At 35.7% G+C, this 13,945-nt stretch overlaps 1 pseudogene; it reads left to right on the top strand.

Annotated features, from left to right (window-relative positions):
• The first annotated feature begins 8,191 nt into the window (after positions 1-8,191).
• Positions 8,192-13,538, top strand: LOC120361646 (small ribosomal subunit protein eS1-like; annotated as a pseudogene).
• The last annotated feature ends 407 nt before the right edge of the window (positions 13,539-13,945 follow it).

Genomic DNA, 13,945 nt, shown 5'->3' with positions numbered 1-13,945 from the left:
TATTTCTGAAAACATTTTTCTCCCTCTTCATTTCTGGGACCTTATTTTTATGTATATGAATGGCTTCATATTGTCCCACTGGTCATTAATACTTGATTCATGACTTTTCAGTTCTTTCATTCTTTTTTTTTGTGTGTGTGAGCTAGTTATGTTTAGTTATGTTCTATGACTATGTCTTGAAGTTCACTTATCAGATATTTTCTTTTACAATGTCTTATCTGTTATTAAACTTATACCACTTTTTAAACTTCTTACATATTTCATCACTTGAAGTTCCATTTGGGAATTTTTTATGTCTTTCATTTTTCTCTTCATCATATTCATGCCTTTCTTGAGCATATGAAATATACAAGTTAGAGGTGTTTGATGCCTTTTCTGTTAATTTCATCATATTTGCTGCTTCTGAAAGGATTCCTCTCCGTTGCCTTTTCTTCTTGGTTATAGTTGACATTTTTTGATTCTTTGTATATCTAGTAATTTTTATCTGGATTCTGGATACCTTATTTTAGTATGTTAAATTCTGGATTTTGTTGTAGTCCCTTGCAGTGTAACAACTTTTTCTTTCAGGCAATTCATTAATGGTAGATTGGTTTATTATAGTTAAATTTTTGAAGGATTTTTAAAAGGCTTGTGTAGAGTGATCTTTATTATAGGGCTAGCTTGGTCCTTATTTATATGTATATAAATGGCTACCTTGAAGGCTTGCTCTTCTGGTATGTCTACTGCATTTTTTAAGATTTTAATGAAGTCTTTCTTTCTGATTGGAGGGAATTCAAAGGATTTTCCTGGTTCTGGGTGAGCTCACAGAAGTTTTCAGCTAGCAGATCCTCCATAATTATTTCTTCTGAGGAAGCTGTCCTTGTCTGATGTTTGGGGTTTTATTCTATGCATTGACTGAGAGGTACTTAGCCAAGGGTTCATGTGAACCACTATCTTAATGTCTGAATCTATTGTTTAATGTAGATCCCTTTTCTGTGGTTTTCTGCTTTGCAAATACCAACTATCTTGGTCTCCCTGAACTCAAGTACCTTATCCTCTTTTTATCAGATGTTCCAGGCTTTGTTTGTATTCCCCTTCTTATGCCACTCTCCAGAACTCTCTCAGGGATAGCATCTTTATTTTCTGTTGCCCATTTTCTGAAAATTACTTTTCCCTCAATTTTGTCCAGTTTTCTACTTTATTTTATTTTATTATAGCAAAAAGACAATTCAGTCAACTTATTCCCTTAGGACTAGGAACAGATTTCTTGATATGTTATGTTCAAAACAGAAAGGAGAGGGGTAGAAATAACCTGTTGTCTCATAAAAAATAATTAGGGTCAGAAGTCCATGGAATGACTTTTTAAAGTGCTCAAGCAAAGAGCTGTCAATCTAGAGTTCCCTACATAGTAAAATTATCCTTAGAGAAGTGAGGTGAATAAAAATGTTTTCTGATGCATAGAAACCTTAGGAATGCATTGCCAGCACAATATCATTACTGTTAATGGTAACATAACTTTTTCTGGCCAAATGTCACTGAAACCAGATAGTAACTATGACCCACAGAATGAACTTATGGATCAAATGATTGGTATATATGAAAGATGGTAATTTTCTTATTTCTTTAAAAGAAATACTGCCATTTAAATAAAAACTTTATAACCCAAGTGTGACATTTATAAAGTGTACACATATATGGCAACAATCACACAAAGAATGACAAGGAAATAGAACAATACCGTTATAGATTCTTGGGCAGGCAGGATGAATTATGCCTGTAATCCCAGAATATTGGGAGGCTGAGGTGAGATGATTCCTTGATTCCAGGAGTTTGAGACCAGCCTGGGCAAAAATTCATGACTCCATTACCTAAAAATACATAAATAATTTTTAAAAATCATCATATTCTATATAAAGTAGTATCATGTTAATGACATGTTCATTTTGATAATTTTAAAAATGCATATTATAAACCCCACAACATTTACTAAAACATGCAAAATGGTAAAACTAAAAGAAAATTGAAATAAATAGGTAGAAAAACATGTCTGACAGGGAAGAGAAAAGAGATAAAAACACTGATGATTCAAATATGACATAAATATAAAATAAGTAGATGTAAGGCTGGTTGCAGTGTCTCACACTTTAATTCCAGCACTTTGGGAGGCCAAGGAGGGCAAATCACTTGAGGTCAGGAATTCGAGATCAACCTGGCCAACATAGTGAAACTCTGTCTCTAATAAAAATAAAAATAAGAAAACATAGCTAAGCATGGTGGCATGCACCTGTAATCCCAGCAACCAGTTGGATGAGGCAGGAGAATCACTTGAAACCAGGAGGCAAAAGTTGCAGTGAGCAGAGATTATGCCACTACACTCTAGTCTGAATGACAAAGCGAGACTCAGTCTCAAAAACAAACAACAAAAAATGTGAAGTAGATTCCTAACTCAAAATTACAGATATTTCCTGACTAGATATATAAATAAGACACAACCATATATGGTCTACAAAAGAAACATTTTAATTAAAAAGCACAAATAGTTGCAAAAAAAAATAGATGGAAAGACAAATAACAAAATATCGAAGAAAGTATATTAGTATCAGACAAAATAGATTTCAATGCAAAAACTTAAGGTTATACATATGATACCTAACCTTCATAGAACACACAAAGCAAAAACTGATGGAACAAATAAGCAATATAGCCAAGTTTATAATCATTAATAAAAATAGGTATCCTTTCAATAACTGAAATAAGAATTAAACAAAATAATCAGTAGAGATACTGAAAATCTGAATGAGTCTATGAACCACTCTGATTTCACTGACATATTTATAGACCATGAGACAAAATAACTATAGAATAAACACAATTCTCAAATGTACATGGAATAGTCTACAAAACAAGATATGCTGGGTCACAAAACATATTCTATCAATATTAAAATATTAAAATCTTGTAGACATATTCTTTGACTATAACAAAATTAATTTGGAAAGTGATTATGAACTAAATTTTAATTATAAGCTAGTTGTAAATTTAAAACAAAAAATCTAAATTATTCCCAAGAAGAAAAAATTACAAAGAAAATAAACAATATTTTAAATGAGTGATAACAAGAACGTATGTAGACTGAAGTAAGACAGTGCTTAGAAGTCAATTTAAATCTGTACACATTTATATTGCAACAAAAGAAAAGCCTCAAATAAATGATTTAATCATCCACCACAAAAACTTCTAACAGATAAAAATAAAGTTTAAAGCAGTAATCAATAAAATAAGTACATAATAGAGAAGAACATAAATGGTAGAGAAAGTTAAAGTCAAAATTGGTTATTTGAAAAGATTAATAAATTGGTAAATCTTTAACAGGGCAGATCAAGGAAAAAAGAGAGAAAAATGATTTAACATGAGAATTCAAAGGGAGAATATTCCTACAGATCTCATAGAGAGATATGGTAAAATAAGGAAACATTATAAACATTATTCTGATAATCTTGACCACTTAGAAGAAATTAACATAAACCTTAGGAAGTATTACCAAAGCTGAACCAAGAAAAAAAGATAAAATTTAAACATCCTTTTATCAATTAGGGAAATTAAAATTATAATTTAAAATCTTCCCACAAAGAAAACCCCAGTTCAAGATAATTTTACTGATAAATTCCTTCAAATATGTAAGAAAAAAAATAAGACTTAACTCCACAAACTTTTTTAAAAATTGAGGTATAGAAAACACCTGATTTGGAACAACAGAATTCTTATAATCAAACCTGACAAAGATACCAAAAGAAAAGAACATTATAAACAAATGCCTTTATAAGCATAGACAACATAATTAAAATTGTGAAGAAAAATATATGAAGATAAAATTTGTGAAAAAGCATAGGTCATCAAGCATGATTTCTCCCAGGAATATGCAGTTAGCTTAACATTTAGAAAAACTAATCAGCAGTGAATATCCACTTGTAATAACATGAATTTTAATTTTACCTCACACCATACACAAAACTAAAAACATGTCATAAACCTAAACCGAACCATACAAATTCTAAAGCTCTAGGAAGATAGGAATGAATCTTCATGACCTTGAGTTAGGTAAAAGTTTCACAAAGAAGAGTTCAAAGCACAAATGAGAATGGGAAGAAATGGATAATTTGGTTTTATCAATATTAAACACTTTTGCTTTCTTAAGATGGCATTATAAAATTTAAAAGACAGAACATATTCTGATGGAAAATATTTGTAAATCAAATATGCGATAAGACAGAACAAAATACTGAAGACAGAAACTTAAAAGGCCCAAATCAATGCTCATGGATATTGTTAAGATGTAAATCCTTCCCATATTAATTTATAGATTCAATATAATTCCAACCTTACAATCCATGAGCTTTTTAAAATATAAATTGCAAGCTGACTGAAAATGTACATCAATATAGTCAAAACAATCGAAGGAAAGTATATAACTAGAAGACTTACACTCTGTCATTCTGTTTGCAAGTACCAGCATGACACTTTTATACCTTTTTTACTAACTGTTTTCTACAATAGTCATAATAATGGTATAGCGAGCTTTTAGATTTTAGCTAATGGTATTTTTAGTGTGTTCATTATATATTCTAGTTTGCCTAAAACACTATAGCTTTATGTCTGTTGCTCCTGTTTTAATAATTGTTTTACGTTTATTTTTTAACGGACTTTATACTTTATAGTTTTAGATTTACAGAAAAAATTGACAAAATACCACAGAGAGTTCCTATATACCCTACCCTGTGCCCAGTTTACTCTATTATTGACAGTTTGAAGGAGTGTAATATATTTTTGTAATTGATGAATATTGAAACATTAATTTGTCATTGTTTATTGAAATTTGTTTAGTTTTTACATAATGTCCTTTTTCTGTTCCAGGATTCCATGCAGAATACCACACCACATGACATTTAGTTCCATCTTTCTTTAGGCACCTCTTGGTTGTGAGAAGACCTCAGAATTTCCTTGTTTCTAGACCGTCTTGACAGCTCTGAGAAGTACTAGCCCGGATTCAGTAGGAAAGCCTTAAATTGGAATATGTGTGATGCATTTCTCTTAATTATTCTAGGGTGATGGATTCTTTTTTTTTTTTTTTTTTTTGAGACGGAGTTTTGCTCTTGTTACCCAGGCTGGAGTGCAATGGCGCGATCTCGGCTCACCGCAACCTCCGCCTCCTGGGTTCAGGCAATTCTCCTGCCTCAGCTTCCTTAGTAGCTGGGATTACAGGCACGCGCCACCATGCCCAGCTAATTTTTTGTATTTTTTTTTTTTTTTTTTTTTTTAGTAGAGACGGGGTTTCACCACGTTGACCAGGATGGTCTCGATCTCTCGACCTCGTGATCCACCCGCCTCGGCCTCCCAAAGTGCTGGGATTACAGGCTTGAGCCACCGCGCCCGGCCCACGGTGATGGATTCTTGAGAGGAAGGCCATACAGGTGAATTGCCATTGTCATTACAAATATCAAGAATAAATACTATCACCATGATTTACGACTGTTGATGCTAGCCTTGATCACCTAGCTGAGATAGTGTTTGTCAGACTTCTCCACTGTAGCATTACGTTTTTTCTTCTCTGTACTGTACTTTTTGGAAGGAAGTCACAATGTACTTAAGTGGTAAGGAGTTATGTGCCTTCTCTTTCCTCTTTGTGGGCAGCATACCAACATAAATTATCTAGAATTGTTTGGCTCTGGAGATTTATCTCTTCTCCCCATTTATTAATTCATATAATCATTTCTTTATAACAGCATGGACTTGTGGATATTTATTTTATACTTGGGTTGTAATCCATTACTACTATGTATGTATGTATGTATGTATGTACTTTTGCTCAAATTGTTCCAGCTTTGGACCCTGGGTGATCTTTAAGTAGGCTCCTGTACCTTTTGGTATACCCCCATCATGTCATCAATTTTTTAAGCACTTTCTTACTTTCTGGCACTAAACAATGCTCCAGGCTCACATTATATATTACCCTACCCAGTCCTAAAATCAGCCTTTTCTCCAAAAGGTCTTTGTTTCCTTAATTAGACGACATTAGAAACCAATTTCTGTGCATTAGGTATAGTTTTGCTACTGACATATTGTTACTTTTAGACTTTGTCAACTGACAAAGCAAGGAAATGTGTATGTTACTAATGTATACACATATTCATAAATATTTCCATATATAATCATTTCTGTCTATATGTAGCAAAGTTTGAGTTCATAGTGATGTTTCCCATTCTAATCACATGCAGCATAAATCATTTCAACCTCCGCCAGTTGTATATTTATAAAGTCTCACTTCAGCAATGAGAAACCAATTCTCTATCATCTACCAACAATTTACTTATTGTTCAGTTCTTAATGTTCATGTATAGCAGTAACAGAATTGTTAACCTATCCCCTTTGGGAAACAGCTTTATCAACTAGAATACACTGCTTTTTGCAGTTGCTTTTCCATTAGTCTTACAGATTCTGTTCATTTCCAAAATTATTGGCATAAACATCTTTTCCTTTCCCTCTTTTCACTCTGGCAACCATTCACTTCTTTACTTCCTCTATAATTTGCCTTTGCCAAAATGTTACGACATTAGATATATAGCCAATTAGATAATACAGCGTGTCATCTCTTCTGATTAGCTTCTTTCACTTAGTGATATGAATAATATTTTTATGGCTTGATAGCTCATTTCTTTTTTATCACTGAATAAGGTTCTATAGTCTGGATGTACCACATCCTTGTTTATCCATTTACTTAGTGAAGGACATGTTGATTGCTTACAGCTCTTAGTAATAATAAATAAAGCTTTTAAAAATATCCATGTGCTGATCTTTGTGTGGACATAAGTTTTGAAATCAGTTGGGTGAATGAATAGTCAGGAGCTCATTTGTTGAATTGTACAGTAAGTCTACACTTAGCTTTTAGCCAAGCTGTCTTTCAAAATGACAGTACCATTTGGCATTTCAGGTAGCAATGAATGAGTTTTTGTTGTCCTGCATCCTTGTTGTATTATTTAGTGTCAGTTTGTTTAGATTTTAGCTATTACAATAGGTGTGTAGTATTATCTTGCTGTTTTAATTTGCAATTCCCTAATAAAGAATACCGGTTGAGCATCTTTTATTTACCATCTGTATGTCTTTTTTTGGTGAGATCTTTTCAGATAGCTTTTTTGTCCATTTATTAATAGGTTGGTTGTTTTCTTATGGTTGAGTTTTAAGTCTTCTTTGCATATTTTAGATATCAGTCTTCTATCAGTTGAAGTGTTAACATTTATCTTAGTGCTCTGCACATTTGCTTGTAGCAGAAAAATAGTCTTAATTACATGTCATTTCAAAGATCATAGAAAGACATTAGTGTCCCAAGAGTACCTTCAGCATCTGATAATTGATTTAGTGTTGACAAGTCTATGTACTATTAGAAAATCATTCTTGTATTTTAAGATTCTCAGTCACATTAAATTAGAAATGTCCCTAGGAGTTACTGAACTACATTTTTAACTTTATTAATTATTTGTACTTCGCTTCAGTCTGTATACAAGTATTATAACATATTCTTTTTAAATAACAATGTAAGAAGAATTCAGATTGAAAAATAAAGTTTTTTAACCCTTTATTTGGAAAATAGAAATGATGAAAACTTGAGATACCAATGATGAACATATTTTAATTTAAAAAAATGGAAAGGGCAGCACTAGTTAGCAATTACAGCACTAATCATGTCAGAAAATTAGTCAAGAATATATCTGATCTCAGAAAGTGAAGAATGTTTATTGGATTCCTGGGACATTTTTAAGTCCTTTCATGTTAAGTAACCAGACATATGATTTCAGCTGTTGCTTTCTTCTTCACAATTTAATGACCTTGTGATTCATTAGACAAAAAGTAAATAACAAAGCTATTTGTTCAAGTGCACTGAGAACTAGGGTTCCACAGTCTTGCAGACAAGATGGCCTGAGCTTTGGGAGTGGTTCCTACATACTTCCCTGGCAGGTGAGACCCAAATATCTTGCTTACTCCAGAAAAGTTCAGTTGCATATCCCTGTTGAATATTTTACTTAGTTCTACACAAGTCCCCCTGGTCTCCAAGGGTCCACAATGTCCAGAATACAGACTGTTTTTTGCTTTTTCCTTATTGAGAAAGGTTGTTCTAAAAGTAAGTGTCTTGGCTTTTTGCTCTCTGAACAGCACCGTTGCAGTTGGCAAGAACAAGCTTCTTACAGAAGGCAGCAAAAGGGAGCCAAAAGAAAGTGGTTAATCCATTTTTTAAATAACTTTTTTTTTAGTTTTTTTGTTGTTGTACTTTAAGTTCTGGGGTACATGTGCAGATCTTGTAGGATGTTGCATAGTTACACACATGCCGTGGTGGTTTGCTGCATCCACCCCCATCACCTACATCAGGCATTTCTCTCCAACCTCCCTGCCTCCATCACTGTCCCTCCCCTAGCCCTCACCAACCAACAGACTCCAGTGTGTGATGTTCCCCTTCCTGTGCCCATGCTTTCTGATTGTTCAACATCCACTATGAGTGAGAACATGCAGTATTTGGTTTTCTGTTCTTGTGTCAGTTTGCTGAGAATGATGGTTTCCAGATTCATCCAAATCCCTACAAAAGAAACAAACTCATGGTTTTTTATGGCTGCATAATATACCATGGTGTACACATGCCACATTTTCTTTGTCCAGTCTATCAATGATGGGTATTTGGATTGGTTCTAGGTCTTTGCTATTGTAAACAGTGCAGCAATGAACATATGTATCCACGTATCTTTATAAGAGAATGATTTATAATCCATGTGGTATATACCGAGTAATGGGATTGCTGGGTCAAATGATATTTCTACTTCTAGATCTTGAGGAATTGCCACACTGTCTTCCGCAATGGTTGAACTAATTTACACTCCCACCAACAGTGTAAAGGTGTTCCTATTTCTCCATATCCTCTCCAGCATCTGTTGTCTCCAGATTTTTTAATGATCACCATTCTAACTGGTGTGAGATGGTATCTCGATGTAGTTTTGATTTGCATTTCTCTAATGACCAGTGATGTTGAGCATTTTTTCATATATTTGTTGGCTTCATAAATGTCTTCTTTTGAAAAGTGTCTTTTCATATCCTTCGCCCACTTTTTAATGGGTTTGTTATTGTTTTTTTCTTATAAATCTGCTTTAGTTCTTTGTAGATTCTGGATATTAGCCCTTTGTCAGATGGGTGGATTGCAAAAAATTTTTCCTATTCTGTTGGTTGCTGGTTCACTCTAATGATTGTTTCTTTTGTTGTGCAAAAATTAAGTTTAATTAGATCCCATTTGTCTATTTTGGCTTTTGTTGTTTTAGTCATGAAGTCCTTGCCTATGCCTATGTCCTGAATGGTATTGACAAAGTTTTCCTCTAGGGTTTTTATGGTGTTAGGTCTTACGTTTAACTCTTTATTCCATCTGGAGTTAATTTTAGTGTAAGGTTTCAGAAAGGGGTCCAGTGTCAACTTTCTGCACATGGCTAGCCAGTTTTCCCAACATCATTTATTAAACAGGGAATCCTTTCCCCATTGGTTGGTTTTGTCAGGTTTGTCAAAGATCAGATGGTTGTAGGTGTATGGCTTAACTTCTGAGGCCTCTGTTCTGTTTCATTGATCTATATCTCTGTTTTGGTACCAGAACCATGATGTTTTGATTACTGTACTCTTGTAGTATAGTTTGAAGTCTGGTAGTGTGATGCCTCCAGCTTCATTCTTTTTGCTTAGGATTGTCTTGGCTACACAGGCTCTCTTTGGTTCCATATGATTCTTCTCTCTTTTCTTATTAGTCTGGCTAAAAGTCTGTCTGTTTTGTTGATCTTTTCAAAAAACCAGCTCCTGGATGTATTGCTTTATTGAAGGGATTTTTGTGTCTCTATCTCCTTCAGTTCTGCTTTGATCTTAGTTATTTATTGTCTTCTGCTAGCTTTTGAGTTTTTTAATCTTGCTTCTCTAGCACTTTAAATTTTGAAGATAGGGTGTCAATTTTAGATCTTTTCTTGCTTCTTGTATGGACATTTATTTCTATAAATTTCCCTCTAGACACTGCTTTTTAATGTGCCCTAGAGATTCTGGTATGTTGTGTCTTAATTCTCATTGGTTTTGAAGAACATCTTTATTTTTCATTTCATTGTTTATCCAGTCATCATTCAGGAGCCAGTTGTTCAGTTTCCATGTAGTTTTGTGTTTTTGATTGAGTTTCTTAATCCTGAGTTCTAAGTTGATTACACTGGTTGTTATAATTTCTGTTCTTTTGCATTTGCTGTGGAGTGATTTACTTCTGTATACATGGTCAGTTTTAGAGTATGCGCAAGGTGGTGCTGAGAAGAATGTATATTCTGTGGATTTGGGGTGGAGAGTTCTGTAGATGTCTATTAGGTCTGCTTGGTCCAGATCTTCCTTCTAGTCCTGGATGTCCTTGTTGACTTTCTGTCTCATTGATCTGTCTAATATTGACAGTGTAGTATTAAAGTCTTCCACTAGAATTATGTGGGAGTCTAACTCTCTTTGTTGGTCATTAAGAACTTGCTTTTCATATCTGGGTGCTCCTGTATTGGGTGCATATATAATTAGGATAGTTCTCCTTGTTGCATTGATCCTCTTACCATCATGTAATGCTCTTCTTTGTCTCTTTCAATCTTTATTGGTTAAATAAATCTTTATTGGTTAATGTCCATTTTATCAGAGACTAGGATTGCAACCCCTGCTTGTTTTTGCTCTCCATTTGCTTGGTAAATGTTTTTTCATCCCTTTATTTTCAGTCTATGTGTGTCTTTGCAGGTGAGTTGGGTCTCCTGAACACAGCACACCAATGAGTCTTGACTCTTTATACAGTTTCTTATGTGTGAATTTGATCCTTCTGTTTTGATACTAGCTGGTTGTTTTGCCCATTAGTTGACTCAGTTTCTTCATTGCATTGTTGGTGTTTGCCATTTCATATGTTTTTGCAGTGGCTGGTACTGGTTATTCCTTTCCATGTTCAGTGCTTCCTTCAGGAGCTCTTTAAGGCAGGCCTGGTGGTGATGAAATCTCTCAGCATTTGCTTGTCCATAAAGGATTTATTTCTCCTTCACTTATGAAGTTTAATTTGGCTGGATATAAAATTGAATATTCTTTTCTTTAATGATGTTAAATATTGGCCTCCACTCTCTTCTTGCTTGTAGGGTTTGTGTCAAAAGATCTGCTGTGAGTCTGATGGGCTTCCCTTTTTTTCCTTCATTTCAACCCTGGTGAATCTGACAATTATGTTATTTGGGTTTGCTCTTTTGGAGGAGTATCTTTGTTGTGTTCTTTGTATTTCCTCTATTTGAATGTTGGCCTGTCTTGATAGGTTGGGGAAGGTTTTCTGGATAAGGTCCTGAAAAGTGTTTTCCAGCTTGGATTCATTCTCCCCATCACCTTCATGTACACTGATCAAGGATAGATTAGGTCTTTTCACATAATCCCATATTTTTTGGAGGGTTTATTAATTTCTTTTACTCTTTTTTCTCTAACCTTGACTTCTTGCTTTATTTCATTGAGTTGTTTTTCAGTCTCTGATATCCTTTCTTTTGCTTTATTGATTCGGCATTGAAACTTGTGTATGCTTCATGAAGTTCTTGTGCTGTGTTTTTCAGCTCCATCAAGTCATTTACTTCCTTCTCTAAGCTGGTTACTCTCATTAGCATTTTGTCTAACCTTTTTTCAAGGTTTTTAGTTTCTTTGCATTGGGTTAGGACATGTTCCCTTAGCCCAGAGAAGTTTGTTATTACCCGTCTTTGAAGCCTGCTTCTGTCAATTCATCAAACTCATTTCTCATCCTGTTTTGTTCTCCTGCTGTGGTGATCCCTTGGAGAATAGGTTTTCTGGTCTGAAGATTTCATCCTTTTTGTGCTGGTTTCTTCCCATTTTCATGGATTTATCCACCTTTGATCTTTGAAGTTGGTGATTTCTGATGGGGGTCTCTGAGTAGATGTCCTTTCTGTTGATGTTGAAGCTATTTCATTTTTTTTCCCTTCTAACAGTCAGGCCCCTCTGCTTTAGGACTGCTGAAGGTCCCCTTCAGACCTTGCTTGCCTGGGAATCACCTGCAAGGGCTGCAGAGGATTGATTCCTGATCTTTCCTCCAGTAACTTCATTCCAGTAGGGTACCCCCTAGATATCAGCCAGAGCTCTCCTGCATGAAGCATTTTTTTGGTGATCCAGGGGTCAGGGAGCGGCTTGAGAAGGCAGTCTGTCCCTTGACTGCCTACAGAGGCACTGCTGGGCTGCCTCAGACACAGCCAGGCTGCTGTGTTGGCTTCCTCTAGCTTCTGTTTACATAGGTGAGATTAGACCCACCTTCACAATGGCGGACACTCTTCCCTCCACTGAGCTCAATCATCCCAATGTGCTGGCTGCAAAACTCTCAAGCAAGAGAGCTTCAGTTTGCTGGTCTTTGTAGGGGTGAAACCTGCCAAGCCATATCACTGTCTCCCTGCTTTCAGCTCTCCCTCTTTCGTGGAGGCATGTAGATCCATCCTGCAGGCACTGTTGGCGCTAGTCAAAACTTCTGCCCAGATCTGTGCTGACAACTCCCAGAGCTGGGCCAGCTGGAGCTGTTGCTCAGATTTGTGTTGGTAACTCGCAGTGCTTTTCAGCCTGGTGGCATTCTCCTGATCTGCAGGTTGCACAGACCATGGGAGAAGTGCAGTATCTGAACCGGAGTGCTGAGGGGATAAAGTCCCTGATCCTCCATTCAGTTGTACTTCCCGGGTGGGGCAGCACCCCACCCTGCCTCAGTTCATCCTCCTTGGGCTACACCCACTGTCCAACCAGTCCCATTGAAATGAACCTGGTACCTCCACTGGAAATGCACAGATCACTCACCTTCTGCATCTTTCTCACTGGGAACTGTGCCCAGGAGCTGTTCCTATTTGGCCATCTTGGCTGAAGTCCCTGGTTGATCCATTTCCTAAGAAAAATTGGTACGATGTGAAAGCACCAACTATGTTCAGTGTAAGAAATATTGGAAAGATGCTAGTCACCAGGACCCAAGGAACCAAAATTGCATCTGATGGCCTCAAGGGCTTCGTATTTGAAGTTAGTCTTGCTGATATGCAGAATGATGAAGTCGCATTTAGGAAATTCAAGCTGATTACTGAAGATGTTCAGGGCAAAAACTGCCTAACTTACATGGCATGGATCTTACCCCTGATGAAATGTTATGCTCAGCACCAACAGGTCTGCCAAATCCGGAAGATGATGGAAATCATGACCCTAGTGGTGCAGACAAATGACTTGAAAGAAGTGGTCAATAAATCGATTCCAGGCAGCATTGGAAAAGACATAGAAGGCCAATCTATCCTCTTCATGATGTCTTCATCAGAAACGTAAAAATGCTGAAGAAGCCCAAGTTTGAATTGGGAAAACTCTTGGAGCTTCATTGAGATGGCAGTAGTTCTGGAAAAGCTACTGTGGATGAGACAGCTGCTAAAGTTGAACAAGCTGATGGATATGAACCACCAGCAAGAATCTGTTTAAAGTTCAGACTTATAATAGCGGCAAATTAAAAGTCTTATTTGAAAAAAACCCTATGTAGCTGTGGATTATTTTAAAATTTGAATTAGAGATTTGGCTCCTTTGTTTCTTTCATTTCACAGCGTTCTCCTTCTCAAAGAGTAGGAGATGGATACTTGCTCTCTGAAATGTATGGTGATGGTTGTGATGGGGGATGGGCCCTCAAGCACCAGAAAATAAATTCAGTGACTGATTATATATGAATGGTTTGTCTCAAACATCCCTGAGCTGATGATGTTATATGTCCTTTTGTAAACATCTACCAAAGAATATTAGATAATTAAATACATTGACATGAATGAACTAATGTATTACTATGAGATTTTGTTTGTTTTAATCTTAGGTAATAAGATTACTCTGTCAGAGGCATTCAAACATGAGTGACTCTATTTGGTATTGG

The sequence above is a fragment of the Saimiri boliviensis genome, chromosome 13, assembly GCF_048565385.1.
Source record: "Saimiri boliviensis isolate mSaiBol1 chromosome 13, mSaiBol1.pri, whole genome shotgun sequence".
NCBI lineage: Eukaryota > Metazoa > Chordata > Mammalia > Primates > Cebidae > Saimiri > Saimiri boliviensis.
This window is presented reverse-complemented; position numbering and strand designations above follow the sequence as displayed.